Source organism: Dermacentor andersoni, chromosome 3 (genome assembly GCF_023375885.2).
Source record: "Dermacentor andersoni chromosome 3, qqDerAnde1_hic_scaffold, whole genome shotgun sequence".
Classification (NCBI taxonomy): Eukaryota; Metazoa; Arthropoda; class Arachnida; order Ixodida; family Ixodidae; genus Dermacentor; species Dermacentor andersoni.
Genome location: NC_092816.1, coordinates 5,583,762 through 5,600,757, shown reverse-complemented (window position 1 = coordinate 5,600,757; position 16,996 = coordinate 5,583,762). Strand labels below are relative to the sequence as shown.

General features: G+C 50.6%; 1 protein-coding gene across 3 annotated transcripts in view; it reads left to right on the top strand.

Moving 5' to 3' along the window:
* Rbp6 (RNA-binding protein 6) overlaps nt 1-16,996 on the top strand; it is a 1,068,785-nt gene that overhangs the window by 76,960 nt on the left and 974,829 nt on the right. The window lies entirely within an intron of this gene.

Below are 16,996 nucleotides of genomic sequence, written 5' to 3'. Positions count from 1 at the left end.
TATTCTAGTGCTACCTTTTTCAGTAGGGCAGGGCAATAAGTCGACAAGTCAGTCGGTCAGTCAATTCACCGAATGCTTTGCGCAGAACGCTTGCACCGCTAACGGTAGAAGCGAAGCGTGGCTCCGCCTCGGCAGCATCGATACGGAGCCCATGCAGGTCAGGAGAGGCCGCGGCGCCACTCATCTGGCGTGTGTGAAGCCCCCGCGCGGCACGTTGAGGAAGTCGCGGTGAACGTTACGAGGCTACTTACGTGTTCCTAACGAGGCTGCAGCGAGGAAGGACATTAAATCGCAGATCGCGGTGCCTGTTTGCTCCCATCGGGCGTATCCCGTAGTAGATAGCTTTTTTGCGGACTCCAAATGTCGAGCTCCCGCATTAGGCTAATTGGAGGTCTAGGCAAGGGTCGCATTTGGAGACCCGGCAGGCGAGCGCGCACCGTTCAGATCCCGCGGCCGCCCCTCGTGTCTGTGCGGTGTTTGAAGCTGCCAAGAACAACATACGACCCACCGAGCGAGTCGGTTCCCTCGACTGTTTGCCTCATTGATGACGTTCGATGAAAACGCGTACCAGAACTCCGAATCATTTAATTTTTTTTATTTGTGTGTGTGTGGGCCTGCTGGTCTTCGGATATTATTCGCGACAGTAGGGTTCGTGAGTCAGTCTGATTAAATTCAGTTACCATATTTTGTGGCTAAAGGACCGCGATACGTTAGCAATAGCTGAACTTAGTTTCTTGCAAATCGAAGAAAGGCCCCGTACGAACGTCCTTTCCACCAACATTTCTGCTCAGCAAGTGTGAGGACGTTGATTAGGATAGTGTTTGTCACTATAGCAGGGATTAACTAAAATGTTCTAATGGCTCTGACACTGCGGAGTGACGCGTGGATTTCTACGGTGGCTTAAGAGTGAATTAGTCTCTATATTGCGACGTCTACGGTGCGATGGAGCGACTTGCCTGGCTCCCTCATGGCGTCGACGAGCGCGAACAGTTGCGCGGCGACACTGTTTCGGGCCTTGTCGGGTTAAGTGACGTGCAACCACAATTTTCTACCGGCTAGTTGATCGTGAGCGAAAAATTCGCAGTTCTGTTGCAAAGGCGAAGCACCGATTGCGACAGCTAATTAGTAGATAGCTGTACGAAGTAACGATAGTAGTTTGTAAACATTGACTTACTAACTAAGTTAACAATCATAGAATGCGTAAGCGTGACTCAACGAAGGCGTACAAAGAAACGAACACACGGAGACAGCGCTGTCCTTGTGTTTGTGCTTCTTTCTGCGTCCTTGTTCAGTCGCGCTTGCACATTTTATCATGGATTCAAACCAACTAGCCCGTCAACGTATTTTAACTAAATTAACCAGCACGCTGTCAGGCGCGCACAGGTAAACATGAACACACATCTCTCGATTACAGCGGAAACTGTGTGAAAGCGCTGGAGTTAGGAATCGAGGCAGCAGCCGCGAGCCGATTGACCGCCGTGCATATGTCGCTTGAACGCGAACGAAACGTCGAAAGCACAGCGCATACGAAGCTATCGGCATTACGCCCACTCGGCAAACATCGCAGATCGCTTTGAAGATGAGGCCCGCGTGGGCGCACACTTTGGCCACGTCGCAGGCTGCTTCCAAGACACGCGAGCGCCGGCAACGCGTCCCTACGGCGTCCGGCGTCTACGACGGCGTCCGCGTGGCCAACGCCGTAGTAGACGCCACGGTTGTGTCCACTCTGTACGGGGTGGCGGGTGAGGAGGGTATCGAGGCGCCGCCGGAGAAGAACGCGCCTCCTAGCGCCACAGGAGAGGGCACGCATCCGAGCTGCGTTCCTCGGTCGCGCACGCGAGATGGAAGCGCGCTCGCCAGCTCACGCTCGCACGCTTTCACCCGTCTCACGGCGACGTCTCCGCTCGAAAGTATGAACGCGCACATATCGCCGCAGTGCAGCGTCGGCTCTTTCCTCGCTGACAGAGACTCGCTGTCGAGCCAAGCTTGTAAGAGGCTCGCTCGAAATTGCCAACGTGTCGTGACAGCCGAATGCAACCCAGGGACTTGTTCCATTCTGGCGCAATGCTGCGAGAGAATTGGTATCCCGATTTGCACCGAGGTGCTTAAGTCTGCGCTTTTTCCAGTTGGCGCTGAAGCGGGACATCTGAGAGAACAAGCGGAAACACTGATGGCCCTTAAGTGAGCCCCGGCACGTGCACTGAGCGGCGTTCGTGGCGGCGATGAAGGCGCGCCGTTTCCCGATCCGAGAAGGATGGGTGGCCGTCGAATGTTTCTTCGCTTAATCGTGGGCGGACGCGGCAGAGAGGAGACCGAAAATTTGCAAAACGGTATCGTTTGCTTGCCAGGAACGACGCACTGTTTCCATAACAGAAAGAAAATAGGTTTAAACTGATTCATCTTTTATTTTCTCATCGGAGGCGAAATTTCTGAAACCACCGTGGTGTGAGCTGCCTGTGTGCCAAGTATGCTTGGTTCATCTTGATCCACAATGTCGTGTAGAATTCAGGCAGGAGGACGGTACAACATGTACGCCTCTGTGAATTAAGAAAGAGTGCGCATTTTTATACAGTATTAGGTAACATAAACGAAACGCGAAATAAAAATGCCTCTAGCTGTTCTAATCTCAAAGGATGTCTGATTCTTCTGCGCAGCTGCCCCGATCGCGACTTTCTTAGTTGCACACGCAGGCGCAACTTCTTCGACAGCGCGTGCACGTCGGAGGACGCCCGCGGAGTCGCGCGCGCGCCATCACAGCGCGCCGGTTGTCACAGCTAATTGCTGCCATAACGGGGAGGCCCGAAAACAATCCTCGCCTGTCTCCGCAGGAGTTCATTACGGCCGCGCGTGCCCCGAATGCCGCTTTCCCACGCTCCATTGTCCCGAAGCTCGGAGGGAAAGCTCGCACGCGCGCTGCTGCGCGAGTCGCTGGCAGCGGGTCGGGCTCAGTGCGCGAGGCGGGTCTGGCTGGACAGAAACGCTGCGAGCGACACTCGTTGATGTGCGGCGAGGTTTCCCACGTGACTGTGACGTGACGACTCGTCTCTTGGACACACGCGCAACAGTACTCTGCGAAGGCGGCGTTGCTTACTGCCACGCAAGCGAACGTTCTCGTCGATGCAAGGGCGGATTTGTGGTGCGTACTGCACCTATACGCATTAATATAGGACAGGGGAAAACAGCAAATATGGACACTCTAGCCTGGCTGTTATCTTCCAGCTGGTCACGGAGACACCCTCGTGGAAGTGTTACATTTGTGCACTTTATGCGATGATTTTATTTAACTGCCTAATTCATAAAAGTAATGCGGCGTTGTGTCGCAAGAACGTGGGAACACACATAAGTCATTTTACATTGTTTGAGTTTGCTTAAAGTAATTTTAACACAGCTTCAGATTTGTACGTAGTTTTACGAATGTGACGTGACACCAGCCTTGGCTGCGCTCTCCAAACCTCGAAACACTGAGAAAGAAAGAAAGAAAGAAAGAAAGAAAGAAAGAAAGAAAGAAAGAAAGAAAGAAAGAAAGTGGCCTGCAGGTTTTTGTGGTGACCGGTACGTAACAGGAATACCGCGCTGCACGCGTCCAGTCTGCGTGTGTCTGCACACATCACATCCCATGCACACAATAGATTAAAGCGCAGATTGAGAATTCCCTATGCCTTTTCCCACATCCAGCGAAACGTGGTGGACATTTGGTTTTTGTTCTCTCAGTGGGGTTGCCGCTCAATTAGGGCGGCTGCCCTTTTACGCATTAGAGTAAGATGCTTAGCACAACTATGGCTGGGACTCGAGCGCTCAATGGCCACGTTCGCAGCATATTAGCATTTACGCAGCTCTGGTTTCCGCGGTGACCTGGTCGCCTCCTTCGGCGCCCTCTTTGCGCCGAGGCGGCCAAGTTACGCGCGGCGGCCGAAGGCGACGTGATCTCTCGACGCGCGTCCGCGCATCAAAAAGGGCGCACGGAATGCACGCGCCCACTTGCAAGAACCGCGAATCGAAAATTCAGCGAGGAGCGCTCAACGAGGCGCGTATAAAAGAAAACGAGAAAGCAACGTGATGAGGAGCAGGAGGGCGCTGGCTGGCGAGAGAGGCTTCAGTGCAAATATTCCAGCTCGGTGCTGACATCGCAGTGTTGTTCACTATGATCGCGTGGTGTTCATTTTATTGGTTGTCCATTTACGTTTCAACTAACGTGCGTGCGTAGCCTAACCGGCAGCTGTGCCTGTTTGGTCGTCGCCGAGTATCGAGCGCCGCCCTCTATGCGCCCGCTGTCAAAAACGTCAGCGGCGCGTCGCATCTCGTTATGAAGATACCCACGGGCACAAAGCGCGCGCGCTGAGAAAAGAAAGAAAACGAATCACCGAAGAACAAGTTTCACGCGGCGATGGCACGTTTAATGCCGAATAGAGATAGGAGCCGCAAATAGATGGCGGCGCTCAGGAACGAGAAATAAACTGTAATCCCCCTTCTTTTTTTTTTTTCTATTCATCCCTCGTTTTCCTGTCGCTGAAGCGCACGCCTTTCCGGGACGGCATTTCCAGCCACCGAGTGCGGGCCCTCGGGCGAAGTGAGGGAGCAGACGGCCGTTCTTCTTTTCAATTTGTCTCGCTTTGTCTTCCCTGCGCACACGCACGCACAAATGTGCTCCGATGGCTGCCGTGCCAGCCTGCGTCGTTCACCTGTCAAGCAGCATGTTGGAATTCCTCCCATTAAATGTAGTCTTAGCAGCACATACCCAGTGGTACATTTCCAATTTGTAGTCGAGAAGGCTCGTCGAAGAGCGGCTCGTATACCCATGCAAACGCAGCACATTTTAGACTGCACTAAGTTCGGCATCGGCGGATATTATCTGGCTGCATTATATTTGAGGTCGGCCCACATTTTGGTGGAGTACGTGGTTAGGTAGCTAGTTTGATAGCAGGAAAAAACAAGAGTGGTCTTTCAATCTAAAGAATGCCATTCGAATTGGAAGGAAATCTCGCGAAGTCAGCCTATAGTCTAGTGCTCAGCGAACGTTCCTTAAGTGGCCGAGCCAGTTTCGGAAAACGCGGTGCTTCCAACGCACCAACCTCGGACGTCCCGTTTCCGCCACCCGGCGCTGCGCTGACCAACAGCGCTGGAAGCATTCGTCCGTCATGGGCGTACGCGTTAGGGTAACAAAGTGGGAGCAGCTGACGCCGCCGTTCGATCCGCTTTCTTGGGTTGTCGTCCACACGAATCGGGAACGCTGTTACTCCGCGTTGATTGCTTATATGCTCAGAAGAACTTCTTGTTGGGTGAGTATTAGCAAGCAGTCTTATAGCTGCGCAAAAAAAACGACCACAGAGGGAGAGCACACAAGGACAGGCGCAGTCCTTGTGCGCGCTCTCTCTGTGATAGTTTGTGTGCGCAGTTCTATAACTGTTTGCTTATATGAGTTGGATATTGTCGTATTCGATGTGGCCGTGGAATCCAATAGGGGCTATTTGTCAACGATAATAGTTTTCGAATACAATTCACGTCGTCAACTTTGCGTGATCAGAGATAACAACGAGGGAAATTCGACACCTTTAATCCCGGCCTCAGAGCGCACATAAACATGCTCGAACATAGCAGAATGCGCTTCGTCGCTCGAGGAATAGCCGGGATTTTCCTGCTCATTCGCATCGAGTTATGTTACGGTACAGGCAGACGCTAATAAACGGCGCTGCCGTCTCGAGCTTTATTTGCAGACAGTGCATGACCGCACATGCTACGAAGGCTGCTTCGCGGACATGAACCAACTGATTAATTGTGTTGCATCCTTTTTATATCGCTACCCAGGGAAGCTCACGTTGCATGCGCTGGCTAAGACGAGTTTCCTTGTCCAAACGACGACTCCAAGGAAAAAATCCTCCCCTAATCGCCATCTGTTGATCACTTCGAGTCTTCGTCTACCTGTGACGCCTTGTTCGTAATGCTTCTAATGTGCGTTTAATGAATAATGCTTTGTAACCTGCAGTGTGGCGACCCTTCAGTGACGTGCGCACGAAAAACGCGTCATGCAAGCACGCTCAACCGCTCGACGCGTACTCGTGAAGGCCGATCCAGACGACGGACCCAGTCTGCGGGCCGATCGGTCACGTGATGCGACGTCACGGCCCGCTGCGGTCCGGTCCGGCGCAGAGCACATCCACACGGCGGACCGCCATAGCAGACGGCGGAGCAGACCAACCAGCTACACTCTCGGCCAGAGTGTTATCATTGTTATCATTACGGATCCAGTCCCACAAAGCCGGGAACTGCTCAACGAGGGATACAAAATAAAAAAAAACCTCCTCGTCACTCCAAGAGGACACGGTGTTTAAAAAATATATCTGCCGCATGCACGTGTAGGCGGAACGGCGGACATGAAACGACTGGCTTGACTGGCTTTTGCTGAGCCGAAAACTAGATTGGATTTGGCTGAAGACACTCTGTTGCCGGACAACACTCGTTGGCTACGCCAATATCGCTGCGGTTTGCATGCGGTCCGCGGGCCGCCAAAACTGAAGCGGGAAAAGCCTCGGCGATTTGTTGGACCGCCAGGGCCGCGGTCTTGCGCGGGCCAACAGCGGTACGCACGAACTGGTGACGTCCTATCACGTGATACGCGGACCGCGGTCCAAAATAGCTATTTGGTCCGTCGTGTGGATCGGCCTTAAATTTGGTCCGTCGTGTGGGTCGGCCTTAAAGGCCGATCCACACGACGGACTAAATAGCTCTTTTGGACCGCGGTCCGCGCACCACGTGATAGGACGTCACCAGTTCGTGCGGACCGCCGTTGGCCCGCGCAGGACCGTGGCCAAGGTAAACATACCTGGTAGCGAAGCTTCCGTAGGAGCCCATACGTTCAAATCATGGGGGTCCATCGGCGGTCCATGGGGCTTAGCGCCATCTGTATGTGGTGGGAACACTTCCGGCGGAAGAAAAAATAATGTGACATCATGTCCGTTAAAAGCAGAAGTGACGTGTCATTTTGTTTTCGAAGGCGCGAAATTTGTTTTGTTGTTCTTCCTTTGGAGCTATATATTCAAATGCCCCGCCATTCGACTTGATGAGCGTTTCGAGCTTTCAGCGTGGAAAGCGATGCAGGAAAAGGCCAGCCATACGGTCGTCGAAATCGCATCCCTGCACAGAACATACTTTCTTTGGAGGCCGATGAAAGCTTTAGGTGTAGGGTGCTGGTCCTATTGTTGGATGCCAAGCCCGTCGGCCAGCGCAGTCGCACGAAAACAACTACGCAATTATCTGGCGGTCGTAACTCACTACTTTTGACTGAACACATTAAGAAGAAATGAAGCTACCCGCGTCACCGAATTCAGACAAACTTTGACAAGCAAGAAAGCACAAACTGTGAGGGGGGCGTATTTCAACAGGTGATACGAGTGCGCCTTTCTGCCCATTTCAAGTCGTGCATTGCATTGCGAGTGATAGTGGCGTCAACGGTCCCTGTAGCGATGGGCGCTGAAAAGGAACGCATTTATTATTAATAATAAAATTAAACTTGTATTTTCTTAACTCGGCACGAATGTATAAAATTGTCTAGGAATTTTATTTTCGTTGAATGAATCTAACTGTGTCTCGTTTGAATTAAAAAACGCGTTTTTCTTTCCCAATGTTTGTTCCCTCCAAACATAGTCGCGCTTCAATCGCTGCTCCCATAACCCCCCATGCTGATGCCGGTGACAATCTGTACTGAACCGCTTTTCGCCCGAAGCTTCGCGACCTATTTGAATCGACCTTGCCGCGGCCCTCGCGGTCCAACGAATCGCCGAGGCTTTTCCCACTTCAGTTTTGGCGGCGGACCACATGCAAACCGCAGCGATTTCGGCGTAGGCAACGAATGTTGTCCGGCAACAGAGTGTCTTCAGCCAAATCAAGTCTAGTTTTCGGCTCAGCGAAAGCCAGTCGTTTCATGTCCGCCGTTCCGCCTACACATGCGTGCAGCAGATATATTTTTTAAACACCGTGTCCTTTTGGAGTGACGAGGAGGTTTCTTATTTTGTATCCCTCGTTGAGCAGTTCCCGGCTTTGTGGAACTCGAGCCGGAATGATGGCAATGATAACGCGAAAAAGCGTTAGTGTAGCTGGTTGGTCTGCTCTGCCGTCTGCCATGGCAGACCGCCGTGTGGATGTGCTCTGCGCCAGACCAGACCGCGGCGGGCTGTGACGTCGCGTCACGTGACCGATCGGCCCGCAGACTTGGTCCGTCGTCTGGATCGGCCTTAAGGGCCGATTTACGCTCGAGCCGCCCATCGCCGCAAGCCGCACCGCATGCGTGCGGTCGCGCGAAAAATTGCACGTATCAAACACTTGTGCACAAATTTCGGTTTACAATGTGTAATGTATACACTGTGCACACAGTATAAATGGTAATTTGTGCACAAGTGCTGGATAAGTGCAATTTTTCGCGCGACCGCAAGCGTGCGGTGCGGCTTGCGGCGATGGGCGGCTCGAGCGTAAATCGGCCCTAACTGGTCCCAGCCTGACCGCTCGTTTCGTACATCGTCTGCTGGCGTCAGCTCTCGCTCGCGCTTGTTTAGTTTGCCTCGTTTGGTCTCGTTCGCGCTTGTTTCAATTGCCATGGTTTGCGATTGTTTTGTAATCTGACTGTATGCGCCACGCGAATTGTGTAGTACTCTGTGGAAGCCACGCCGCGCCAGCGATTACACTGGAACCTTCGTCGAGTCATGTGTAAAAGCCTACGCGCTTGCAACCCGCAGATCAGATTTTCGACGAACACCGACTGTGCTGCATGTCTCTCTCAAATTCTTTGCCTCAGTATGTCGCCAAATAGAAACACATATAGAGCTGCGCCCAAATTTTGCATTAGAGTGTATCGTAATCGTCGGTTGAATGGATGCAAAACTTTAATGAAGGTCCTGAGGCACGCGACGCAGCGCGCTTCGGGCCGCTCCCTCGTTGGGACAGTCGGGCCATGCTCGACCGCCGCATCGTGGGTCCTCTGGACAGCCCATAGTTGCGCCCCAGCATCGGGGCTCTTGATAGCGGAGAGCCACTTGTCCTCATTGATTTGTTCTGTGCCTTGTAACGAGAGGCAACGCCAGAGCATATGGTCTAGGCTAGCGATGTCATTGCAGTGCCTGCAAGAACTAGTGGCATAGGTGTCGGGATAAAGCTTGTGGAATAAAGCCGGGCTGGGATATGAGCCTGTTTGCAATATTCTGAGGGTCAATGCCTGTGCTCTATTTAACTTCTTGTGTGGAAGGGGAAAGTCTCTCCAGCCGAGATAAAAGTGCTGCGCAATTTCGTTGTATGTGGTCGGTTGATCTCTGTTCTCCACCACTGCGGGCCGGCGTTGGAGTTCTCCGTGGTCGCGGAAAGCGAGACCTTGCACCTTGGAGTGGGCCAGCTCGTTGAGGTTTGTGGGGCCTCCCATGATGGATCCCATGTGAGCGGGGAACTACGTGAGAGTATGGGTGGCGATGCTTTTGCCGTCGAGGATGCGACAGGCTTCCTTACACACGCCGCCAACGCTGAAGGCGCGGATGGCTGCTCTGGAGTCGCTGAAGATATTGGCATGTTTGTCATCGAGGAGGGCCAAGGCAATGGCCACTTGCTCCGCCGCACGCGATGACGTGCTTCGTACCGAAGCGGCGTTAACGGTCGAACCCCTGTGGTTGATTAACACTACCGTGAAATTGTTGTTGTTGCCATTCTGGGCCGCGTCAACGAAGCAGCTGCCGCCAGGGAGTTCTGTTGCGCGGCGTAGGAGCGCCACCGCCCTGGCCTTCCTTCTTTCTACGTTGCGCTGGGGATGCATATTGCGCGGGGCGGGAGATATGATGATGTTATCTTTCTGCTCTTTCGGAAGGCCCTGGTAGGCGTCTTCGACAGTGGCCGAGGGGACGCCCATCTCAGTTAGGAGTCGTCTGCCCGTCCTGGTGCCGGAGAGCCTGAGAATCTGTGCCCATTCTTGTGCTTCTGCAATTTCTTCCACGGTATTTTGAATACCCAACTGCAGGAGTCGGTCGGTGCGTGTGTAGTTTGGTAGTCCGAGCGCGCTCTTGATCCCCCTCCTTATCATGGCATTTAGCTTGTCTCGCTCGGCCCTCTTCCAGATGTACATGGCCGCTATGTACGTAAAATGGCATAACAAGAAGGCGTGGACTAGCCTTATCAGATTCTCTTCGCTCAGACCTCTCCTTCTGTTAGCTACACGCCTGATTATACCGATGGCGCTATCCGTCTTCTTTGCTAGTTTGTGAATGGTGATGCTATTCGTGCCCGCCTCTTCGATTGTCATTTCCAAGATTCGAATGGACGCGACTTTGGGAATGGGATCTCCGCACTTGGTGTAGAGATTAATGTCAATTTCAGTGGGTGGTTTCCAGTTCTGTGGCTTGCGGCCCTTTCTTGTTGGGCTGTAGAGAAGGAGCTCCAATTTCTTTGGGGAGCACCGGAGTCCCGTGTCGGTCAGAAAGCGCTCTGTAGTGTCGACAGCTTCCTGGAGAGCGGCTTCGACTTGTCCGTCACTGCCACCCGCGCACCAGACAGTGATGTCGTCCGCGTAGATAGTGTGGCCGATGTCCCGGACCTTGCCTAGGTATCTTGAGAGGTCGACCATTGCGATGTTGAAGAGGAGCGGTGAGATGACTGACCCCTGAGGGGTGCCTCTTCTGCTCAGCTCCATTTTCTCCGATTGCAAATCTCCAGCCTTGAGGATGGCGCATCGTTTGCTCAAGAAAGATCTGACGAAGGCATGGAAGGATGAGCCCAGGTCGAGCTTGGAGATGGCGTCGAGGACGAACTCGTGACGGATGTTATCAAAGGCCTTCTCCAGGTCCAAACCAAGGATGGCTCTCGTGCCCCGAGTGCAGCGTTCCAGGATTTGGATCTTGATAAGCTTCATGGCGTCCTGGGTGGAGAGGCCTGGCATGAAGCCTATCATGTTGTGAGGGAAGAGGTCGTTGGTCTCGATATACTCAGCAATTCTGTTATGGATGGCGTGCTCGGCCACCTTCCCTACACATGACGTCAGTGAGATGGGGCGGAGGTAGTCCAAGCTCGGCGGTTTACTGGGCTTTGGGATTAGTATGACATTCGCCAACTTCCATTCTTCCGGTACAATTCCCTCCTCCCAAATCCGATTTACCTCATCTGTGAGAAACTAGATCGATGCTTCCTCTAGGTTTCTGAGAGCCTTGTTGTTAATGTGATCCGGGCCGCGTGCTGACCTACCATTGAGGTCGTGTAGGGCGCGGCTGATTTCACTGATTTTGAAAGGCTCGTCCAGCGCGGTGTTCGGCTTCCCTTTGTATACAGGGTATGCCGCCTCATCAGCCACAGTTTTGAGCGGCAGGTACTTCTTAGCCAACGTCTCCAGCACGTCCTTTTCCGAAGACGTGTTCTTGGCTTCGTGCAGCGCTTTAGCGAGGACACTTCTCTGGTTTGACTTGGTGCCGGAGTCAGCGGTGAATTTTTTTTTAATAACTGCGCCCTGATCGAAATTTAGTCTGCATTAGAGGCGGCTACCCCAATAAACAGTTGTGAAATACGTACCCACATGTCACGAACACACAAACACAAGAGGTCTACAAAAATAGATGTAATTAAAAGAAAAACAAACCAAACCAGGAAAAGCGACCCATATGCACTAAGAGTCCACGTACATCTGTACCACAAAAGCACTACTATATTATGTTATGTTATGCGTATATACGCATAACACACGAAATTCATCTTTCAAGTAGTTCTGGCATCAAGCGCTCAATTCACATAGAGTTGATAGAAATCTACAATACAAATGAGATTCCTCTCTTCGAGAAAATCCCGCCGTTTGCGCTGTTTTCGTCTGCGCGTGCAGCTAGCCCGCTCCTGTTGTTCGCGCCTGCTCGCGCGTTCCGGCACCGGCGCTCCTCGACATCGGCGGCGGTCCTCGCCAGCAGCGCCGCCGCCTAATGGCTCGTAAATGTCCTCGCGCGAGAGGCCAGATCGTTTTCCGATTGAATATTCGCGGACGGGACAGAGATGCGCGTACTAACCGAGAAAGAAAGGGCCGTAATGATGTTGGAGCAAAGCTCGCGACCTCTGGCGCAGTGCGGTCGCCTGCACGAACTTTTACGGCGTGTGCGAGTTCTTAAAACGGGCTCGGCATTCCTGGTTGGCAGCCATCGCCAGGCCTTCGAAACCCCGGGGAAGCCGAACCGGCGATTTGCGTCTCGTGACGCGTGCGGAAGCCTCTGAGAAAGCTCGCCTCGCACCTCGACGGACGGGCGTGTGCTTATGGACGGCCTCCTCCGAACAGTCTGTCTTGTCGCAGTGCGAAACGCGCGCTGCCTCACGAAGCTGTGTGCAAATCTTCGAAAGGAAGAGAGAAAAAAAAACCCACAAAATTGACAGCTCGTGGAGCCCCTTCTTTGTCGTTCGCCTGCCGCAAAACTGCGACCTGATGTAACGAGATCGAAATGTCATCCTTTCGTACACGTATTCGCGCGCGCACGAGAACCCCCGGCACGTGCATACCGATCATACCTTGTGCAGAGCGAAGGTAAGATCGGGATCACCCTGCTTTAGCTCGGGGGCTCCTACCTAAACAGGTGAGACAGCAGAAATCGCTTTTCACGGCAACCACTGCACAACATTTTATGAGGTTTGTTGCATTGTAAAGAAAAAGAAAGATCTAGTGACTGCTGGGAGTGAATTTTCGTTTAGGCCGTCGAACCTTTAATAAAGATTGGGGGAAAATTGCAAATTTCTAGAAAACTAGCCTATCGAGCTTATAACTCTGCGATTCAGTAATGAAACACGACATCACAATTCTGTAAATTGCAGCTAATAGTGCATCTAAAGCAGATCAATTTGGTGTGTTAATTTGTATATTACGAGGAAGCTTTATCTCGGGCCCAACTCCGACGCGGCCTATTCAGATACATGTAAAACACGAAAACGTTTTTCTGAGATAACCTCTCTACCGATTTTAATCAAATTTGCTGCATTTGAGAGAGAAAATTAAATTCTAGTGACTGTCGGAAGCGGAATTCCGACTTAGGGCCTGAATATTGTTAAAAATATTTGCAAAAATTCGCAAGAGTGAAAAAATACTAGCACGAAGTTTACAAATTAATAGCTCTGCATCAAGAACAGGCATAACGGTTCTGTCAGCGGCGTCCATTGAATCATTCAAAGCGGACAAATTCGATGTGTCAATTTATATATTACGTGAACTTGTTACATTGTGTTTAAGGGTTCTGAAAAATCAGTATTTTCATATTACCAAATATTTTTGAAATTCATGTTGGACATACGAATTTTGTCTGATTTAGATTTACTATTATATGCAATTCACGGAATTGTGATATCGCTTTTCATTGGTGAGGTGCAGAGTGCTAAACTTGATAGTTTCGTTTTCTGAAAATTTTGGAGTTTTGCTAAGTTTTAATAAGAAATTGACAATGTAAATAAAGAATTCGAAACCAGCAATCACTAGAATTTAAGTATTTCTTTTAAATGCAACAAACCTCGCGAAATTTTGTGCAATGGTTGCCGAGAAAAACGAATTCTCTTTTTACATGTATTTACAGATAGGTGTACCTGAGCTAAAGCTTCCTCATAAGTAAATTTATTACAATGGTTGCGATGCTTTTGCAAAAGTCATATTCGCAGATTAGTGGTACTTGCACTTCCGGTCTGCCCGAGTAACTTCGATGCGGGTCACATCAGTGGCCGAGACATGGCTACTCACTTTGCCTCGCTGTTTGTTTCGGAGCATCCATTCCGCGTAGAAATTCACGTCCGGGGCCGAATGCGCTAAGCTGCTCCGCTGCCTTCGCCACTACACCACGAGCGGCCGGCTCTTACGAACATCGTTAGCGTAAGAACATTTAAATGCGTATACATTTCTACGCCTGCCCAACGACGAAACACGTCGATCCGTCGCGTAAAACGAATCGCCATGAAGAAATTACTGCATAAAAGGACATAAATTCGAAAGCAACAACGTTGGCGGCGGTAAGTCTTGAACCTACGACCCCACGCTCAGAGGCCGAGTGTCTTACCCACTGGGCTAAATACTCACTTTTTGATCTTCGTATATAGTATTGATTCAGAATATAATACGTACTTGCAGCGGTGGAGCGGTGGTAGAGGTACAGCGGTGGCGTAGAGGTAGAACACCCGCCTCGCGTCCAAGAGGTCCATGGCTCGAATCCCGGTGCCGCGCAATTTTCCACCGGATTAAAAAAAAAAAGAAAAAAAAAATCCGCGTGTTGATAAGATTGCATAAACAGGCCTGGAGTGTGGCCTGATCCCGGTGACCAGAACCGGTAACGCACTCCCTCACCAGAGCAAGATTGGCCACCCTGGTGCAGTAGTTGGCCACAACCTCCTATATGAACACGACAATCAAACCCCGGCCCTCAGTCCCCAGCAGCTGCGAAGCAACTGACCACGGCGGCCGTCAGACCTGCGACACAGCAGAGGGTGCTAAGAATCCCTGGCTCCGGACGGGCCGCCATTGGAATATGAACCTGGCAACGTTTAACGCTAGAACGTTATCTAGTGAGGCGAGTCTAGCAGTGCTATTGGAGGAATTAGAGGGCAGTAAATGGGATATAATAGGGCTCAGTGAAGTTAGGAGGCCAAAAGAAGCATATACAGTGCTGAAAAGCGGGCACGTCCTGTGCTACCGGGGCTTAGCGGAGAGGCGAGAACTAGCTGGTAACATACGGAGCGAGAATATAGCTGGTAACACACAGGAATTCTATAGCATTACCGAGAGGGTCACAGGTCTTGTTGTGAAACTTAATAAGAGGTACAAAATGAAGGTTGTACAGGTCTACGCCCCTACATCCAGTCATGATGACCAGGAAGCCGAAAGCTTCTATGAAGACATGGAATCGGCGATCGGTAAAGTCAAAACAATATACACTATACTGATGGGCGACTTCAATGCCAAGGTACTGGAGACAAGGCAGTGGGGGAATATGGCATAGGCACTAGGAATAGCAGGGGAGAGTTATTAGCAGAGTTTGCGGAACAGAATAATATGCGGATAATGAATACCTTCTTCCGCAAGCGGGATAGCCGAAAGTGGACGTGGAGGAGCCCGAACGGCGAGACTAGAAATGAAATAGACTTCATACTTTGCGCTAACCCTGGCATCATACAAGATGTGGACGTGCTCGGCAAGGGGCGCTGCAGTGACCACAGGATGGTAAGAACTCGAATTAGCCTAGACTTGAGGAAGGAACGGAAGAAACTGGTACACAAGAAGCCAATCAATGAGTTTGCGGTAAGAGGGAAAATAGACGAATTCCGGATCAAGCTACAGAACAGGTTTTCGGCTTTAACTCAGGAAGGCCTTAGTGTTGAAGCAATGAACGACAATCTTATGGGCATCATTAAGGAGTGTGCAATAGAAGTCGGTGGTAACTCCGTTAGACAGGATACCAGTAAGCTATCGCAGGAGACGAAAGATATGATCAAGAAACGCCAAGGTATGAAGGCCTCTATCCCTACAGCTAGAATAGAACTGGCAGAACTTTCTAAGTTAATCAACAAGCGTAAGACAGCTGACATAAGGAACTATAATATGGATAGAATTGAACATGCTCTCAGGAACGGAGGAAGCCTAAAAGCAGTGAAGAAGAAACTAGGACTAGGCAAGAATCAGATGTATGCGTTCAGAGGCAAAGCCGGCAAAATCATTACTAATATGGATGAGATAGTTGAAGTGGCTTAGGTGTTCTATAGAGATTTATACAGTACCAGTATCACCCGCGACGATAATGTGAGAGAGAATAGTCTAGATGAATTTGAAATCCCACAAGTAACGCCAGAAGAAGTAAAGAACGCCTTGGGAGCTATGCAAAGGGGGAAGGCAGCTGGGGAGGATCAGGTAACAGCAGATTTGTTGAAGGATGGTGGGCACATTGTTCTAGAAAAACTGGCCACCCTGTATGCACAATGCCTCATGACCTTGAGCGTACCGGAATGTTGGAAGAACGCTAACATAATCCTAATCCATAAGAAAGGGGACGCCAAAGACTTGAAAAATTATAGACCGATCAGCTTACTGTCAGTTGCCTACAAACTATTTACTAAGGAATCGCAAATAGAATCAGGAACACCTTAGACTTCTGTCAAGCAAAGGACCAGGCAGGATTCCGTAAAGGCTACTCAACAATGGACCATATTCACACTATCAATCAGGTGATAGAGAAATGTGCGGAATATAACCAACCCTTATATATAGTTTTCATTGATTACGAGAAAGCGTTTGATTCAGTCGAAACCTTAGCAGTCATGGAGGCATTACGGAATCAGGGTGTAGACGAGCCGTATGTAAAGATACTTAAATATACCTACAGCGGCACCACAGCCACCGTAGTCCTCCATAAAGAAACCAACAAAATCCCAATAAAGAAAGGCGTCAGGCAGGGAGATACGATCTCTCCAATGCTATTCACAGCGTGTTTACAGGAGGTATTCAGAGACCTGGATTGGGAAGAGTTGGGGATAAAAGTTGATGGAGAATACCTTAGCAACTTGCGATTCGCTGATGATATTGCCTTGCTTAGTAACTCAGGAGACCAATTGCAATGCATGCTCACTGACCTGGAAAGGCAAAGCAGAAGGGTGGGTCTGAAAATTAATCTAAAGAAAACTAAAATAATGTTTAACAGCCTCGGAATAGAACAGCACATTACGATAGGTAGTGAGGCACTGGAAGTGGTAAGGGAATACATCTACTTAGGACAGGTAGTGACTGCGGATCCGGATCATGAGACTGAAATGATCAGACGAATAAGAATCGGCTGGGGTGCGTTTGGCAGGCATTCTCAGATCATGAACAGCAGGTTGCCATTATCCCTCAAGAGAAAAGTTTATAACAGCTGTGTCTTACCAGTACTCACGTACGGGGCAGAAACCTGGAGGCTTAAGAAAAGGGTTCTACTTAAATTGAGGACGACGCAACGAGCTATGGAAAGAAGAATGATAGGTGTACCGTTAAGGGATAAGAAAAGTGCAGATT